This window comes from Rhinolophus sinicus, linkage group LG11 (genome assembly GCF_036562045.2).
Source record: "Rhinolophus sinicus isolate RSC01 linkage group LG11, ASM3656204v1, whole genome shotgun sequence".
Classification (NCBI taxonomy): domain Eukaryota; kingdom Metazoa; phylum Chordata; class Mammalia; order Chiroptera; family Rhinolophidae; genus Rhinolophus; species Rhinolophus sinicus.
This window is the reverse complement of record NC_133760.1, coordinates 63997794-64015957: the sequence shown is the minus strand read 5'-3', so window position 1 is coordinate 64015957 and position 18164 is coordinate 63997794. Positions and strand designations below refer to the sequence as shown.

Here is an 18164-nt window from a genome sequence, read left to right as displayed (position 1 = left end):
TTTTTTGTTTATTTGTTTGTTTTTATAGGACTCAAGGACTGCAGAAATTATTTGGATAATTTGAGGTAGGGACAGGATAAGAGAGAAAGTATTGCTCCTGCTTTAAACATGTGGAGTCCATGTTCATGTTCATTTTCTGCCTTACAGAAGGAGAGAAGGAAAGCCTAAGAGATATTATTCTAAGATGCTGAGGAATCATTGAGGGGAGGAGGGGTGAATAGGAAACCTTTTGGTTGAGTTTCTCATGAACTCATTATGTCATCATGGGTTTTCAAGTTCTCCTTTTTCCAACCTTGAGTAACTGACTTCATCACTCTCCCAATCCCTGCCTTCAGTTTCCCCACCTTATAGGCCAGAAAGCCCTGCACTAAACTATGAACTTGGGGAATCATAAGTCAGAGGACTTGTACCAAACCTGAAAATCACTTTACTTCTGTTTTTAAAAAGAGAAAAATGAAAGATGGATGAAAATATTGTTGGCAAGATGAGGCTGTCTCCGTTTCTGAAAGGAATCATTCTCATTCTCAGACCTTTCTCTAATGGCCAGGGAGATGGGGAGAGAAGAGATTCCGCCTCCTTCCCAATGAGCAAATGTTAGCTCTTCTAATGCAATCTAAAGTTCAAAGGATAAGCAAGTGGAACACATCTGGGACACAGTGGCAAAGGCTCTGTATACATTTCCAGGAACGGAATTCCCTTAAGCCCTGGACAGGGCAAAGAGGCTGGTATGCTGTGGCCTCTCTCTCCCTCTGCTGAGTTTACTCTCTCACTTCCACTCCAATCACTGCAGATGAAAGTTTTAATAGTGTTTCAGGTTAATACTTCCCAAGCTGTTATTCTTGAGCCTCGCTGGGACTGGGTTCCAGGGGCTTTGTGTTTCAATCCTGGCTGTGTGGAGTGGGTTCTGGACAGAGCTCATTTAGGATGATGGAAATAGCCCTGACCTAGGAGGTTCTATCCCCTCACCCACCACAGAGGTCCTGGGGTCTCGGAGCTTAACTGCACTCTGCTTCCATTTTCTCATTGAAAACCTCAGATGGTGCTGTATGTACTGCAGTTGTACAGAAGGATAGCAAGTGGATGAGAGGCTCTGCGTATCTTATAGGAAGAATTTCCTGATGGCTTATACACGTATGAGAGGCTATATATATCACCATGCTTCAATTGCTTTTATGTCAGATATAAAAAGGGGCTAATACTAATGCTATATGTCATACGAAGTTCTCGGCTTCATTAACTATTGCTAATAAAAGTTTATTAGAATTAGCATAATTATAGCCTCTCTTAAAATTGGATTTTTAAAAACTGTATCTATGTGAAAACAATTCAATTCTATTAACGTTCAGTTCTGAAGGGCTGAATTCTATCCGTCTGGCCAAAGCCAAGGTATTGGCAGGGCTGCGTTCCTTTCTAGAGGCTCTTGGGGAAAATCTGTTTCGTTGCCTTTTTTAGTTTCTACACGTGCTGCATTTCTTGGCTCATGGCCCCTTTCTCCATCTTCAAAGTCATCAAGGACAGGCCAACTGCTTTGAACGTTGCCATCTCTCTTGTTCTTCTGCTCTCCCTCTTCCATTTTTAAAGACACTTGTGGTTACATTAAGACCACCCAGAAGCCAATTTATCTTTTTTGTTTCTTTGTGCATTAAAATTGTTGTTTTCAATTGTGGTGAAATATATATAACAGAAAGTTTATTATCGTATGTATTTTTAAGTAAACAGTCGATAGTGTTAAGTATATTTGCATTGTTACGTCTTCCCTTGGGTTAAAAAAGAAATTCAAGAGCCCTTAAACTATAACTTGTATATTTAAAACACACTTCTAATAATTCTTGTCTTCAAAAGGAAATCAATGCAGAAATCACAAATTATTGAGACATGAATGGCCACAATTGCCACCCACATCAAAACCTATGGGTTGTTGCCAAGGAAAATTTATAGACTTTAATATATTTGTTAAAAAATAAGATTAAAAATGAACTTTAAAAAATGAACTAGTAATTCATCACAAGAATATTTAAAAAGAGTACAAAGTGAAGGGGAAGTATTATAAAAATAAAAGCAGAAATAGAATATAAATATAGTAGGCTTTATCAATACAAACAAAAATAAATTATTTTAAAAGAATAGTAAAATCAACAAATTTTGTCAATTCTTATAAAGATAAAAAATAAACCTTAGGAAAAAGAAAGCAAACAAACTAAAGGTCCAACAGTAGTTTTTTAACTTATAAGAAATTATGTAAATTTTATACCATTGTGTTTGAAAATATAAAAGAAATGGATGATTTTGGAGACAAATATGTATTTCTATATTGACTTAAGGATAAATAAGAGGTAGAAAACTGAATAACTCGATAATTATAAAAGCAATTGAATAAGTAGTCAAGACCTATCCTTTAAAAGGCTCAGGTCCAGACAATTTATATACAAGTTCTATCAAACTTTCAAGAGACAAATAATTCTTGTATAAGTTATTCCCAGAATAGAAAAACATGGAAAGCATCCCAGTTGCTATAAAGTCATGAATAGAACAAAAACAGCAGCAACAACAACAAAACCATATGGATATAAATATAAATAAATATCCTAAATAATGTATTATAAAATCAAGATACACACACACACACACACACACACACACACAAATACTCACCATTGCCAAGTATCATTCATTCCCATGACTACAAGGATATTTCAGTGTTAGAAAATCTTTTCATGTAATTTTGTACGTTAACAAATAGAGAAATTAACATTGATAAATGCTTTAACAATCTGCTCAAATTCAATTTTTATTTCTGATTAACATGAAAAACCTCATACTAAAATAAGAAAGGAAGAAAACACCTTTAACTTGATAAATGATATGTGCCATAAATTCAGAGAAAGCTGTGGGACTTTGAGTGGGACTTGAGAGGCATTCCCATGGAAATCAGGATGAGGGAGGGTGTCTATATATCAGCTCAGCTATTCAACATTGTACTGGAACTTCGAGCCAGAAGACAAAGAAACAAGTCACAAATATTAGGGGAAGTAATAAAAATGTTCTTATTTGTTCATTTACAAATTACTGTTAACTAGAAAATTCAAGATAATTACTTAAAATGATTAGGGCTGATAAAGAAAGTTCAGAAATTTGACCAGGTTTGAAATCAGCGTGTAAAAATCATATTTCCTACTTGTTCTTAAAATCCAATAATAACATGTCATAGAAATAAAAGCGACTGCTTTCATAACAATGAAAGTTATGAATCACTTAGAAGGGAATATAATAAGAAATGTGGAATATGTATAAGAAGAAAAATAAAATAATAAAATAAGTTAGACTTGCTATGTTTGTAAATGGGGACATTTAATTAAAGATGCTTATTTTCTGTCTGTAAAAGAAATACTATTCTACCTAAGAGCAACAAAATACAAATTTAAATGACAGTAAGGGAAAGAGCAATGAGAATGAATGGTCCACAACTCCCTGCAATGATGTGAAGGACTCTTACAAACATTATGTCAAGTTAAAAATGCCAGACACAAAATGGTCTAAGTTGCATTTATATAAAGACCCAACACTGGCAAAATGAATGTTTGCTCTTACAAGTAAATCCTTAGACACGGGTAGTGACTGGAAGGGCTTCCATTCAGGTTGCTTGATCTGTATGCTGAGTCACATGTTTGCATTCAGTTTTCTAAAATTCACTCAATGGTGCACTTATGTGTAGTTTTCCATATGAATGCTATATCCAATTTTGAAAGTTTTAAAAAACGACACAGCATTATTTCCCCATCATATTAGTAAAAATTTCAAAGACTGATCATCTACAATGTTGAGAAGGGTAATCCATGTTTCCAACCACTGAGGCTGGGAAGATAAATTTTAGAAACACGATTTGGAGGTATCTTTCAAAAAGTTTAATTCTCATTTCTTTGGACCCAGAAATTCCAATTCTATGTCAATTCGTCCTCTAGAAACAGTAACACATCTGCACGATGCTTGGGGACCATTTTGCACAGTGAAATAACCAACACGAAGGACAAAAATGCAAAAACACATGGCGCTAAATGGCCTGTGAGAAGGGTACTTGTTTACAGTGTGAGAACTGAAGGCAGATGTCAGCAGGGAATATGAGCATTGGGTGACTCAAATTTTGTGTCATTCTGTGCATATACATGAATGATGGGGAAAGAGCCTCAGGTATTGATCTGGGGGAATAAACTGTATATACATATACTTTTAAACAAGTCAAACAGTGCCAGAGTCTTTTATAACAAAAACACACCACTCTCTTACCCCACCCCAACCCATCTCTTTCCCACACCATCCCCTGACTACTTGGTTCCCTTCCTTAGAGAAACCAATGTTACTGGTGCCTTGTATCTCCTTCTAGAGATATTCCAGACATGTACAAACACACGTACTTTTACATAAAGTTTGCACAATATGTTGACTCTTGTTTTTTTTTTACTTGATATGTCTTGGAGATGTATTCAGTGTCACTTCTCAGTTCATATAATGCTGCCTCATTCTTTCTGATGAATAGTATTTCATTGTTTGCAACAATACCACTGACTTTATTGTTATCCTTTAGGTTGTTTTCAACCGTTTGCTGTTTCAAATGACATTATCATAAACATCCTAGAATATGTGCAAATATACAGAATTATTTTAAGTGGAATTTCTGGGCCATAAGGTAGGTGCATTTTAAGTTAATAGACACTTCCCTTCTTTGCAACATTGTAACATGTTAAATATGTTTTCAGTATAATGAATATATAAATATTGCTCACTGCTGAGGCAACTGATGTGCCATATTTACATTTATTTCCCTGTGCAAATTTTTGTTTTACCTAGAGTTTAAAAATACTCATTTGTTTTTCATTTGCTGACTATTCGTTGAACATATAGTTAAGATTTCTCATGCAATCACAGAGAAATGTAAAATGCCACTGCAAGGAATTTTCTCTATTGTCAAACTTGTCAGGAAATTGATCCTTTCCAATTTTTATTTCCTGGAGATATTCCTCTTGGAACCTCTGCCTTCCTGCTCCAGCTGAGACCCTCTGTGGTTTAATTTCTCCAGAAAATGAATCTCTTATCTCTTGCAGGAGTGGGGAGAGTAAGTGTCCTGGATTTGAAGTAGAAGTGGGGACTTACATGTTGCTATTTGCCCTTTTAACCAACCGTCCTGTTTTTATCCCTCTGCCTCATCCTTGCGTTCCAAAGAATCTGGTGCTTCCAATTCTTGACCTCCCTAAGCTTTGCCAAATCCTTTATCATTCCTCACCTACTTTTCCATCTTCCTATAGTGTGACTTAGTGTTATACATGACAAGATGGAGTTTGAGCTTCTGTTCATTGTTATGATTGCTTTTGGTGGGTATGATTTTTAAGATGACAAAGGGGACATATTATTCAGCATCCCAAGAGGAAACACAGGGCATACTAAACTTAGCATAATTTGAGAATGCTCAGTAAAGGGACTATTTACAAAGGTATGGGCTGGATGCAGGGAACGAAAGGGGATAGATAGTACAGGGCCAGAGGCTGCAGGAGCGTTGTTAGTCATCCAAGCCCTCAGCCTTCAGGGGAAGAGAGGCAGATGTAACTGAGATGCAGAGGAGAGAGTTAAGTGGAAGAAGCCATCTTGAGAGAGTAGCAGTGACCTTTGGTTGAGATGAACCCGTGAGGCGGCAACAAAAGGACCCATCATCCTTCCTCCCTTTCAATTTCTGGGGGTAGACGGAAGGTCCCTCATGGGTGGGAATTCAAACAGGAGCCAGAGATCAAAAGACCCCATTGGTGGTTACATACATGTATATCAATTCTCTTGAAACAGAAAACAGGGCAGAAAGAGAAGGGCAAACGGAAGATACCTGGCACAGGGGTAGCTGGCAACTATGTTAAAACTGGCAGTTTGACCTCCTGGCTTTAGATGTTATTTCTATACTTGACACCTAAACTGATGCTAATAAAGCCTAAATTTTATCTCAAACCAGACTTTTTTACAATCTAGATTGGTAGCTCCAACTGCCGACTTAATAGCTTCACTTGTATGTCTAACTGACACCGCAAGCATGACATGTTCAAAACAGAATTCCTGGTTTCTACCCCCAAATGTGCGCCTCCCCACCTTTTCCAGATTTAGCAATAGCACTGCCAGTTGCCCACATGCTCAAGTCAAAAGCCAAAGCTCACCACTGAGTTTTCTCTCACTCTTTCTTTACAATACTGTTGATGCCACCTTCAAAATACATCTTGAATCACACCACTTCTCTCAGTCTCTGCTGCCGTCACCTTAGCCTCAGCCCCCATCACCTCTTGCCCCAGTAACTAATTTAAAATAGCTTCTAATTCTTTTTTTCCTGTTTTTACTATTACTCTCCTATGATTTATGCATCACATAGCAGCCAGAGTCATCTTAGCTGAAAACATATGCCAGATAACATTCCCATGATGAAAATACTTTCATGTTATGCTGAAAATGCTTTGCAATGATTCAAAAATAAATGATTGGATACAAATTCTTGATTTCAAGATAAAATTCTAACTGCTCATCGTGTTTTCAAGTCCCTGCAGCCTTTTGGTCTGACTCTCCATCTTCTTCTTATGTGAATTCTTATGTGAATTCAAATGTAGTTGTACGTTATTTTTTTTATCCACCCCTGCAACAGCCCTCAAACAATGACTGTTGGTAGTTAGGATGTAAATACCAGAGCATAGCAGAATATGTTGCTCCAAAATACAACTGTATGAGTTCAGGACATGCCACCCCAAAATACGCTGCTTTGGTATATTGATTATTTTGAGCTGGAGGCACTTGAAAAACAGCACATGCAGGGAGAGGCATTCTCTGAACGCCCGTTATCTGCCTAAGGATACACCCTCCAAAAGGAACTCGGTTGTCCTAAATCCCCTGCCCTGGAGTTTCATCGATGAGGAGAGACTGACTCTCATCACAGGAGAGGAGGCTAGAACACTCAGACACACTTTGTCTCAAATAATAATAGCTCCCACATGTCCTCTAAGAATCCATTTATCTTCCCCCAAATCATTCAGTCTCTCCACTCACCCTATTAAGAGGCTATTTAAGCCTGAATTCTAAGCCATCTCAGAGAGGTCCTCATTGTTCCCTGGATATCTCTCATGTATGTTAACACATGTTAATAAACTTCTGTTTGTCTGGTGACTGATCTGTAAATCAGAGTAGAGCAACTGGGTGGTATATACAGTTTAAAGGTCAAATTCTAAAAGATACAACTAGGATTCTTATTTCAGCCCACTTAGTTCCTTTGTTCAGTGTACATTTGAACTAATGGGTCTTTGTTGCGGGGCTGGTCGCTTTCATTTGTTCCCCAATTCTATAATTAAATTGATGAACCCATTCTTTCATTGATCTTTACATGTTCAGTTTTAATTCATCAGCCGTTACATCATGTAGATGAAAGCCTTGGTTTATTTGAGTTTAAAACATGTCAATCCATGGAGGGCCCACTAGCACTACTGACTGATTTGATGCTTCCGTATTTAATATCTAATGTCCAGACTTTGAAGGTATTAAGGCAAAGAAAAAAAAATCAATCTAAAATACAAAAAGCTCCAACATCGCTTGGGGCATTATTGTCAAATGAGTACAAGTTTCTGTTTGAGATGATGAAAAAGTTCTGAAAATGGATAGTGGTGATAGCTGGTTACACAACATTGTGAATACACTTGATGCCACTTAATTGTCCACTTAAAATGGTTACAGTCATAAATTTTATGTTATGTATATTTTACCACAGTTAAACACACACACACACACACACACACACACACACACTGCCCTTTGAAGTTCCAATATCCTTATCTTACTTGTTATCAGAAAAAATTGGATGTCCTTACAATGTTGTAAACTAGACCCAAAAGTCGGTAACGTCATCCAGAGTAGAGACTGTTCAATAGAGTTCTCTAATAGAGTTCTCTTACCTCCCACCCCAACCTTCATCCCCAGGAGCTCAGCCCAGTCTATGGTATTTAGCAGACCTTAAATAGCACTTATTAAATTGAATTTTGAATGGTGATACTGAAGATGAAACAAGCCTACATTCATTATCCAGTAGTGAATAGAAATTGAAACAAATCTCATCTCATAGGACAGATTCAATTCTGGTCATTATTGTCATTATCCTGCTCTCTCTTCTGTGCAAGAGCCTTTTATTATCCGGAAGACGATTCCCATTGTCTTTTGTTCCCCTAACATGCTTCTCTCCTTGTTTCTTTCACCATCGCTTCAAATTCTTCCTTTTCCAGTCTTAGAGCACTCCTGTCTCAGTCTCAGATTAAGGCACTGAGAGGAGCTCAAGATCAAAATTCAGATGTAATCTGTCAGTCCCCCATGGACTGGGAGCCTTGGGTCCACAGCATGTCATACCTGGCAAGGGTCTGTCTGGTCTTTCCCATCCTAGTCAATGATAATGACCATGGATCAATCCACGGGCTGTCTTCCTTCAGAATCACTGAAGGACCAGCCGCTCCCTTCACCCCACCACCTAGCACGCCAGTCTTGGTTTGCTGCTTCTGACTTGGATCATCCAGTTCCAACTAAACTCCAGTTAATTCTTCCTAAAGCACGTTTCTACCTTTGGGGACCCTACCCCCCACCATTACCTTGCCAAATTTAGCATGTGTGGTGGTGTACTCTAACCTGGGATGTGTTGGTATCTGTTTAACAACTGGCTCTCCAGGCAAAACAAACAAACAAAATGACACACAAAGAAACAAAAACCTCTTGATTTAGTAGCACTTGCTGATTTTTTGTGGTACAAATATTTCTACTTTGGCTCATTTTCAAGCAACTAATGCGATGTCACTAAATATGGAGTTGGGAAGGGATCTACAGTAGCACATCGTTATATGGTATTTCTACCTGCGCCAGCCATCTTTTAAGATCGCCCCCCCATCATCATGTGCACACCTAATGTTTATTCCCCTCCCACATTGTTCCAGAGTTGGTTTGTGGAACCAATAAAATATAGCAGAAATGATGGTATGTTACTCCCAAGGTGAGCCTATAAAAGACACTGTAGTTTGTCTCTTTCTCTCTCTTTCATCACTCATTGCAGGGCTAGCTGCCATGCTGTGAGCAGCCGGGTGGCGAAGCTCATGTAGTAAGGAACTGAGGCCTCCAGCCAACAGCCATGTGAGTTCACATTCTTGGAAGAGAACCCTCCAGGCTCGTCAGACCTTGAGATGGCTGCAGTCCCGACTGACATCTTGACTGCAGCGTCGTGAGCAACCCTGAGCCAGAACTACTCAGCGGTGCTGCTCTCAGAGTCCTGATTTAGAACCTTGTTGAGTTAATAAATGTTTGTTATTTTAAGCTGCTCAATTTTGGAGCAACTTGTTATACAGTAATAGATACCTAACATACCACCATACACATAAAATAGATGTAAGTAACCTGAAGAGCAGAGATAATAGTAAAATAGTAGTAAAATAATTAAGAAATGACAAGGTCTGAATATTAACTACCTTCGTTTTTAACATCATTTATATAATTATGTTTGTATAATTAAAATGTTAATAATAGTTGTGTTTAACATATAGCTTGAAAACTTCCTGCAAATTTCACAATCAGCTCTCAGGAGCCTAGATGAGCCAGTTCCAGCAGACTATTGACTTTCATCCAGTAGTTGCCAAACATTTTTGGTTGTATACACCTGTCAGGAATGAGCCTCTGTAAAATATCACTAGTTAGTTTTATACCATGGACACATGCTGCTGTACTAATATGGTTCTAAAGTTATTTAAGGGAAACACAAACAGTATTTTAAAATAGATTTTGTTTCATTGGTTTGTGATGTAAAATATTGATTTTTCAATGGGGACCTTTTAAGCAGGAGAAATGGGTCAGCCCTATTCGATCATCACTGTTTTCACCTGAAGTACAGGTTGCACCAGGAGAAGATAATGTGTCAACCCTGCCAACGTCGTGTTGTTCCTTTGTGCTTGAGTTATGAAAACTCTGTTGAATTCATGGTTTCTCTGCAGGAGTGTTTTAAAGCTCCGTCTTCATTAAAACGAAACATAATCTGCAAGACCATGTAACTGTACATGGACGTCGCCACAGTCCACCATTCTATGAAAAGGAGGTAATGAGAATGGGGGTCATTGTCAATCTCAATTCATTGTGGAGTCCCCACTCTTCCTAGGATATTTGGCATACCACTGGTGACAAGGGACTGAAGGCAGCAAGTGAGGGCTACAGTGTCAATCCATATATTAAATATTAAAGTGTAACTCCTTTCATTTTTTGAGTGAAAAAAGTAATGTGTTATTATTTTTCCTGAGACACCAATGGATCACGGTACCCAGTCCCTAGAAGATCATGTGTCTCCCCCCATTTCCCCTTTAGAGACCTAGGGCCTAATGTTTTGCTGGCAACTGGCACTGACAAACAGTGTTAAATGGCCATTTAGGGCCTTGGACAAGGGCTTCTGAGAGGTACACCCCTTTTTGTCAGAGGTAGAGCATTGTGGTCACTTGGATTGACAAACCTGGATTGCGCCCAAGGAATAGAAGAACACAAACAGCTAGAAAACCTTAGTTATCTCTGTGGAGCTGGAAAGAAGAGACCACGAGAAGGATGCTTTAAAAACTCAACAGAACAAAAGACATCCCAGCAGAGACCCAGCATGGGTGATAGATGTAACCATCAGAACTGCGGTGCTTTGTTAAGAGCAAAAGTCAAAAAAAAGAGAAAAGAAAAAAAAAAGCCAGTAAGATAAAGCGAGAAGCTCTAAGTGTGATTTGCAAATACCTTTGAATCCCTCAAGTTTCCTTTTCAGGGAGATTTAATAGGAGAATAAAGCAGTCACCCATCCTCCTGCAGAACATCTATAAATGTGTTATTTTCCAAAAAAAAAAAAAAAAAAAAAAAGTCTTTAAAGATGATCATTCAAATGCATATTTTTCTGCACGTTATAAGTAATTTGTCACTTCTTTTGTGTTTTGATAGATGTTTCCTGGTGTTTAGCTCCAGAACATTTCCTTTCATGCATCTGAAGCACTGTCATTTCCTAGAGACTCCAATGTGGCTTTAAAAAGAGACTGTTCTTTCCCCAGCTATCACCTACTCTCTGATGGAGGGGCTTAACCCGGGGAAATTGGAAGGTACTGGTGATGGTCCTGAAGGTGATTTAGTTAAGTTCTCTTATCACTGTTTGTGACACCTTGGACTAGTTGTTGGGATTAGGGTGAAGGTGAACAGAATACCTTGACAAAATTTTTCTTTTTTTTCTTTTTTTTTTTACCGAGATTGAAGTGTGTTTTCAATGCGGTATTCCAAGAGGAAAAAACACAGAATAAAATAACTCCTTAATCAGCATTCTTAACATTTTCTAAAGTACCTTCACATCCTTTTTTCACTGGAGCCTACGTGCAATCCTAGGTTGAGATTATTTTTATGTACAGTTGAACAACCTGAGGTCGAGTGGTTGATCCAATTTACATAAAGCTTGTTTCTAAGGTAAATATACACAGACACTGCCAGTCCTGCATTCTGTGAAATGCGGCGACTAGGGAAAGCAAAAGATGATTTTTTTTTTCTTCTCTTTGGCTTCACTTTTTCTCTCCCTGCCTCCTCCGACCTGGTCCAGGTGGAGGTTAAGTGGACAGTCCTCATTTCCTTTCTACTCGTTTTGAGAAGACTCCTAAACACGCTTACACCACACGGGCAGGATAAGAAAACAAGGAGAAAGAGACAGATTCGGTGGAGACTGAAGGACAGAAGAGGTTAATTAGACATGTGCTTGGCTGTAAAGCAGAAAAGACAGGCGGTATAGGAGGATCAGGAAAGAGACAGAAGTCAAGGAAACTCCAAAATTTTCAGACAACTATTTCACCTTTTCATAGCATCTTATGGCAAAAAGAACAGAGACCTTGTTTCACCATGTGAGACTGTAAACAAGAGGAAACAAATCTTCTCTGAGCCTCAGTTACACTCTCTCCTAAACACACACACACACACACCCCTGATGTAGGATTGCCAGATAAAATACAAAATATCCAGTTAAATTTAGATTTCAGATGAAACAGCAAATATTTTTTTTAGTCTAAATACTGTATTCCAGGCAATATATGGTACATATTTATATTTAAAAAATGTTCCTTATCAGCAATTCAAACTTAATTGGATGCCCTGTATTTTTGTTTATTAAATCTGGCAATTCTAATTAAATTTCAGATCCACTTTCTGCCACTGAATACAGTCTGACTGGTGCTGAGGACATTATCACTGTCACCTGTTGGCCTAGGACAGAAGAGTCATTTTCTTGTATTAGGACATGTATATTAATTGCAAATAATTCTCAATTTCTGTCCGTGGTTCCTCCAAGTTCATAAATTAAGTTCATGCTCCCATTCTGCAGATACTGGGAAAAGGTTTCAAGGAGATATATCTTGGAATTTGTTCTCTTTCTCCCTAAACAGCAGATATGCTCAGTCCCTTCCATTACCACCAAGTTCATTTCTTTGGCCGTACTAGCAAACAGCTCCAGTTAAATCACAAAGTGAACTTCAAGTGTCCACCTTAGTATGGCCGACATGAACACATCCCTACAAAGGCTTAATATCAAGGCCGGGATTTCCCCTACAAATCCTACTCTTTGGGTGTAAGATCTATCACCGAAGGTTTATAGAATCTCTTTCCAGAGGGTAAGTTGATTTGACAGGCAATCTCAAGCGGATTGAATTCAGGTTTACCAAACAGCGGGGCAAAGATGGAACAATTCTTCGGATTCCATTGATTACATTTTTATTTGCAGTGTCCAAGTCCCCATTTTGTTAGGAAAACCTATGAAGTTGGACTTAAAGAGACAGTAAACCACGGCCTTCAAAGAGTTTAGAGGGATTCCCTTATCCCTGCACCCAAACATGAACCTGACCCCATCGATAGCTCCCAATTTCAAGGCCACAAGAAAGGACGATTGCATTGTGTGCTCTTGAAGGTTGTTTTGGAGCCCAGAAAAGGCCATTTAGAGGTCTTTTAATTGCTATTGCAATGTGTTAAATTTTAATGTATTAAAATCTAAATCTGATATTTCTTAAGCTTTTTATTGAGGTGAAATTCACATCAAATAAGTCATTTTAAAGTGAATACTTCAGTGGCACTTGGTACATTCACAATCTTGTGCAACCACTACCCCCATCTAGCTCCGAAATACTTCCATCTCTTAAAAGTAAAACCCTGTATTCAGTATGCAAGTTTCTGCCCATTTTCCCCTCCCCCAAACCTTGGTAACCACTAATCTGCCTTTTGTCTCTATGGATTTATCTATTTTGGACGTTTCACATAAATGCAATCATACAATCTATGACCTTTTTTGTTTGAGTCCTTTTACTCAGCATATTTTGGAGGTTCATCTACATCATAGCATATATCAGTACTTCTTTCTCTTTTTTTTTTGGCTGAATAATATTTTCCTTAAGTTTTCAGTTTATACATCTTATCATTCTATTTCATAGAATTACAAATTTTGAACAATAACTTTGAAGCTGACTGATTAATATTTAGTCCATTTACATAGTGAACTTTTGTTCCTTTAAAATTTCAAGTAGTACCAAACACACTCGGTTTTCCTTAATACTTTCATGAGCTTTTCAATTGAAATATAACTAGGTAGCTATCACCCAAATCAAGAAATAGAACATAATTAGCATTGCAGACGGTCCCTTCTTCTGTGAAAGAGTTGTCTTTACGTCTAGAATCTGCACAGTTTTCTGTGGGAGACAAGCTCATCTGCCAATTGTTCTACCAATTATTTGCTAGTCCCTTTGTATACTTGAACAACAATGCTTGCACGGTGCAAAGGACAAAGTGCAGAAATAAGTTCCATGTTTGTCTTGTGGCTTTAATAGCATCCTTGACACCTCCCCCAGAAGCCCTCTCCCCAAGGGAACAAATTCTTCCTTTTGTGCTGAGTACACAGCATCGGTTGCCCTTTAGCGTGAAGGGAAGAGAATGACACTGTATATCAATTTTATGCTGGGTTTATGCTGAAGATCAACTGCTAGTTACTGTATATAAATTTGCCACTCTTGAGTGGGCAGTTAATCCTTTTGGTATGAAAACCCTTTAGGTGTTGCCAAAGACAGAGAAACTCAGTGGGCTTTAATGGTATTTGTCGTTAAGAGTTCCTATGCCCAGATTGAGTAAAAAGACCTTCCCCCTTAGAAAAGATGCCTTGAGAAGAATTATTTCAAATTGGAATAGACTCGCAGCTTGGTGGACAAAGGCCCAGAGCTAAATGTGGGACGTAAGTAAAAGTTCAGGTGGGTAAAGCAGTCTGGAGCCATGCAGGACAGGGCTTTGGAAGGTAGGGGACAAATTTGTTGTTAGGGCGGTTGGGAATCCTTGGAGGGTTTTGAGAGAACTGATCAGATACTAATCATCTTTCCCCCCTTTGTCATTATTTTTATTTTCAGAGGGATTTCTGATGCGAAGTGTAGGACTGATGCATGATTTTTCACCCCAGTGGCTTGCTGGGGACATGAATCTGTCCCGCGAGTCTCTTTTTTCAGCCCTCCAACCTCATCATGGTGTTGGCTGCCTACCCACCCTGCTGAAGGAACTCAGGACATGCCATCTGCAAACACGACGCTTTGGCACATTGACGATTTTGAGCCGAAGGCCCTTGAGAAACAGCAGATGCAGGCAGAGCTCTCTAACTTCTCCCTTTCTACCTAAAAGCAGGCCATAAAATCTCCCGTGAGAAAGGTGCCTTCCCTGTAGCAGGAAAAACACCCTCCTCACAAGAATTGCTTTTCCACCCCCCGGAAAATGAAGCTCCCTTGACACGTTTTGCCACAGAATCCTGGGGTGGTTTGTTAGAGTAAAAGTGCTTTACGACCTACGGCAAAATAACAAAGTACTATTATCTGAATACACAGTACCCAGCACCCTTGCAGAACTACTATCTGTAGACTTATTGCACAGTGCAAAGCAAAGCCCTCTGAAAATGAGCACTTACACCGAAAAATGGTTTATTATCATAATGGAGGATTCAATTACTTGCTCTGATGAGAGGTGGAGTTTCTAAATTCATTGTATTAATTTAGAGTTGGGGGTGAATAATTTAAAATGTAGGCCACCTGTGGGTGCCACATAATGTGGATGATATAGTGTGATTATACTGGGAATATGATGCATGTTATTTATACAGTCTCTGGCTACGAAGAGTATATTAGGTATTTTTGCAGTGGGGCTCAGGAGCCTAAAACAAACAAGATTAAAATCAGCAATAAGCCAGATCAGGAGAAGCAAGTGAAATTCAGCAATAAACTTGACACAAAACCAATGTGCTATGCCAAAGGCCTTTTGGAATTTGCTGCAGGCGGAGGCTTATGTTTTCTCATTTTGGGGATATGCAAGGAGATAGAAGGCCAAGTGGGTGCCTGTGAAGGAAAGGTCAGCCAGGGAGCACTTCCTAGTGTAGGAAGAACAATTCTGGTTTTGTAGGGAGAACAGAATTTTCATGACCTACAGATTTTTTGGTATGAAAACTGTATGTATGTATGTGTGTATGTGTGTGTGTGTGTGTGTGTGTGTGTGTGTGTGTATTTACTTCCACAGTCACTCATTTTTGTGTGACTCATAATCTGTATAGTCAGCAAATCTTTCCTCCCTTCTTAGCCTCGTATTATCTTTCTGGGTTTCCTACTAATGTTTTTTTCCCCCTCTCTCATTCTCAATTCAGTTTCTCCAAGTTCCATTCTAAGCTTTCCATCTTTTCAAACCTGTACTCTTGGTATCCCTCATGTGAATGTAACATCACACACCAGAGAGGAATGAGGTCGTCAAAACTGGATTCTGCAAAGGGGGCTGCTTAGCTTTTGTTTGCCTGCTCAGATAGGGGAATACGGACTTACTGATATGGGGTTTAATGGGTCCAGGTATATAAATATAACAATACTTAGAAATATTCCTTATCTCAGAACTTTATGAAAATGGCAGCAAAGATTTATGAAGAAAGACTGAATGCCCTCTCTGTAAGGAAAACAGCTTATTTTTCTCTAGGCACGTATATGAAACATACTCTATAAAGTATATCTTCTAGGGCTCTGGTAAAAAGCCTTAACCAGTAGGTTGAGGAGAATGATTCAGGTCTAGTTTGTCCTCTCTCTTATGTGTTCCACACTGTTCTTGCTGCAAATACAGATGCCTTTGCCTGTCAAAGCCTCCCCTCTAAGAACTGAACCTTCATTACCTATTTTCCATGGAAGATTTGCTCATCTGTCCTGTATTCTACAAATGCCTTGTAGTTGCCCACTCAACTTGTGAACAAAAATGGTGGTAAGATGCTGCAGCCTCTCTCCTTCTGCTCAGCCTGCACTGCGTCCTCAATCTCTTTGGTCTCTCTTTTTGCTTTGGTGCAATCCTTGTTCTCTGTCATGTAGTGATGGCAGGGCTGTTTCATCCCCCTTTGGTGGGAAGTGCTACTTCCTGCCTGGCAGCTGTGATAAAAGTTCTCGGTTTGAGCTACACAATGGCACTCTCTGGGTAACACCATTAAATGTCTTCATCCTCCCTCTGCCATTGATGGATGGTGCTATTGTTGAAACACTTAATTTCTAAAACTATGTAGTAACATCAAATTATAATCATGCACCATGCTTGTGTTATTTTCCAAATTGCTGGAGTCGTTCTACAAGGTGAACGTTACTTTCATGTATTAAATACCCAATAAATACGATTTTTCCACATATGCCCTATATATTTTTCCCCTCAACATATTACTTTCTTTAAATGCTCACACCTACAGGCAAGTTGAAAGAACAGAACAATGAAAACCTGTATACCTAGGTTTACCAATTGCTATTTGGCCATAGTTGCTTTATCTGTTTATACATATCTTTTTTTTTTTTCTAAACCATTTGAAAATATCCTGCAGAGACCATGATTTTTCACTCATAAATATTTCAACTGTTTCCTAAAAATAAGGACATTTTCCTATGTAGCTACAATATTCTCATGACAAAGGAAAAAGAATAACATACAGTCCATATTTAAAATTCCAGAATTGCCTGGAAATGTCTTTTATAGCTGTTGTTATTGCTTTTTAAAAACCTAGGATCCCATTAAGGCTCATGGATTCCATTTTGTTCTTACATCCAAAAAGTCACTTTGAATGAATGTGGAAGCTCGCAGTCATTTATTTACTGTTTCTGTTCCACAGTTCTGCTCGGTAGAATCTGGAATAATTGTTTCTACCTAGAAAGATTGTAGAGGGACTAGAGATAATATGTTCAGAACATCCAGACAATGGGCTAACATATATATCAAGCACCTGTTATTGGGAATATTAGAATTGTTATTAGGATTAGAACAGGGTTGATATTCTCCCAATATGCACCAGTATAGTTGCAATGGTGTTAATATTGAAATGATATTTATAGTAGTCCCAGCTTATCCATTCCAAGACCCCCAGTAATGCCTGAAACCATAGATAGTACCGAATCCTACATATTCTGTTTTTTTCCTAGAGCTACATACCTAGGATAAAGTTTAACTTATAAACTAACTCATAAAAAACTGAGACTAACAATAACACTAATGAAATCAAACAATTATAACAATGTATTGTCATAAATGTTATGTGAATGAGGTCATTCTTTTTTCTCTCTCAAAATATCTTATTATACTGTACTCACCCTTCTTCTGATGATGATAAAACGCCACACCTGTTCCAGAACCTGTGTAACCGTCCCGAATTGCAGTAAATGGCTTGGTGTCCCTCGTTTCAGGGTGTCCCTTGCTGAAGTCTTCGTACCGACTCAGGGCTTTCTGGTGCAACATGTTGCCATCAATCAGAACACATTTTCTGTTCATGTCTTCCATGCACACATTTAACGTCTTTTCCATCTTTTTTTTTTTTAATTTAAAGTTTATTGGGGTGACAAACGAAAACTCATAGACACAGACAATAGTTTGGTGGTCTTTTCCACCTTAACGAAGCACTTAACATGCACTGTGGCCGTCACTTCTGCAGGTTGAGGTGTGACAGCAAAACCAGCACGAATGTCTTGTTCCTTCTTTACAATTTCATGGATAGAAGATTCCTTCCTCCCACAGATCTTAGCAACCTCAACATGTCTGTTTTCTTTCCTCATTAAGCCAAGAACTGTCACCTGTTCATT

General features: G+C 38.5%; 1 pseudogene; it reads right to left on the bottom strand.

The window, feature by feature from the left end:
• Positions 1-17823, bottom strand: part of LOC109457819 (elongation factor 1-alpha, oocyte form) — a 95881-nt pseudogene extending 78058 nt beyond the window's left edge.
• Positions 17824-18164: the final 341 nt, after the last annotated feature.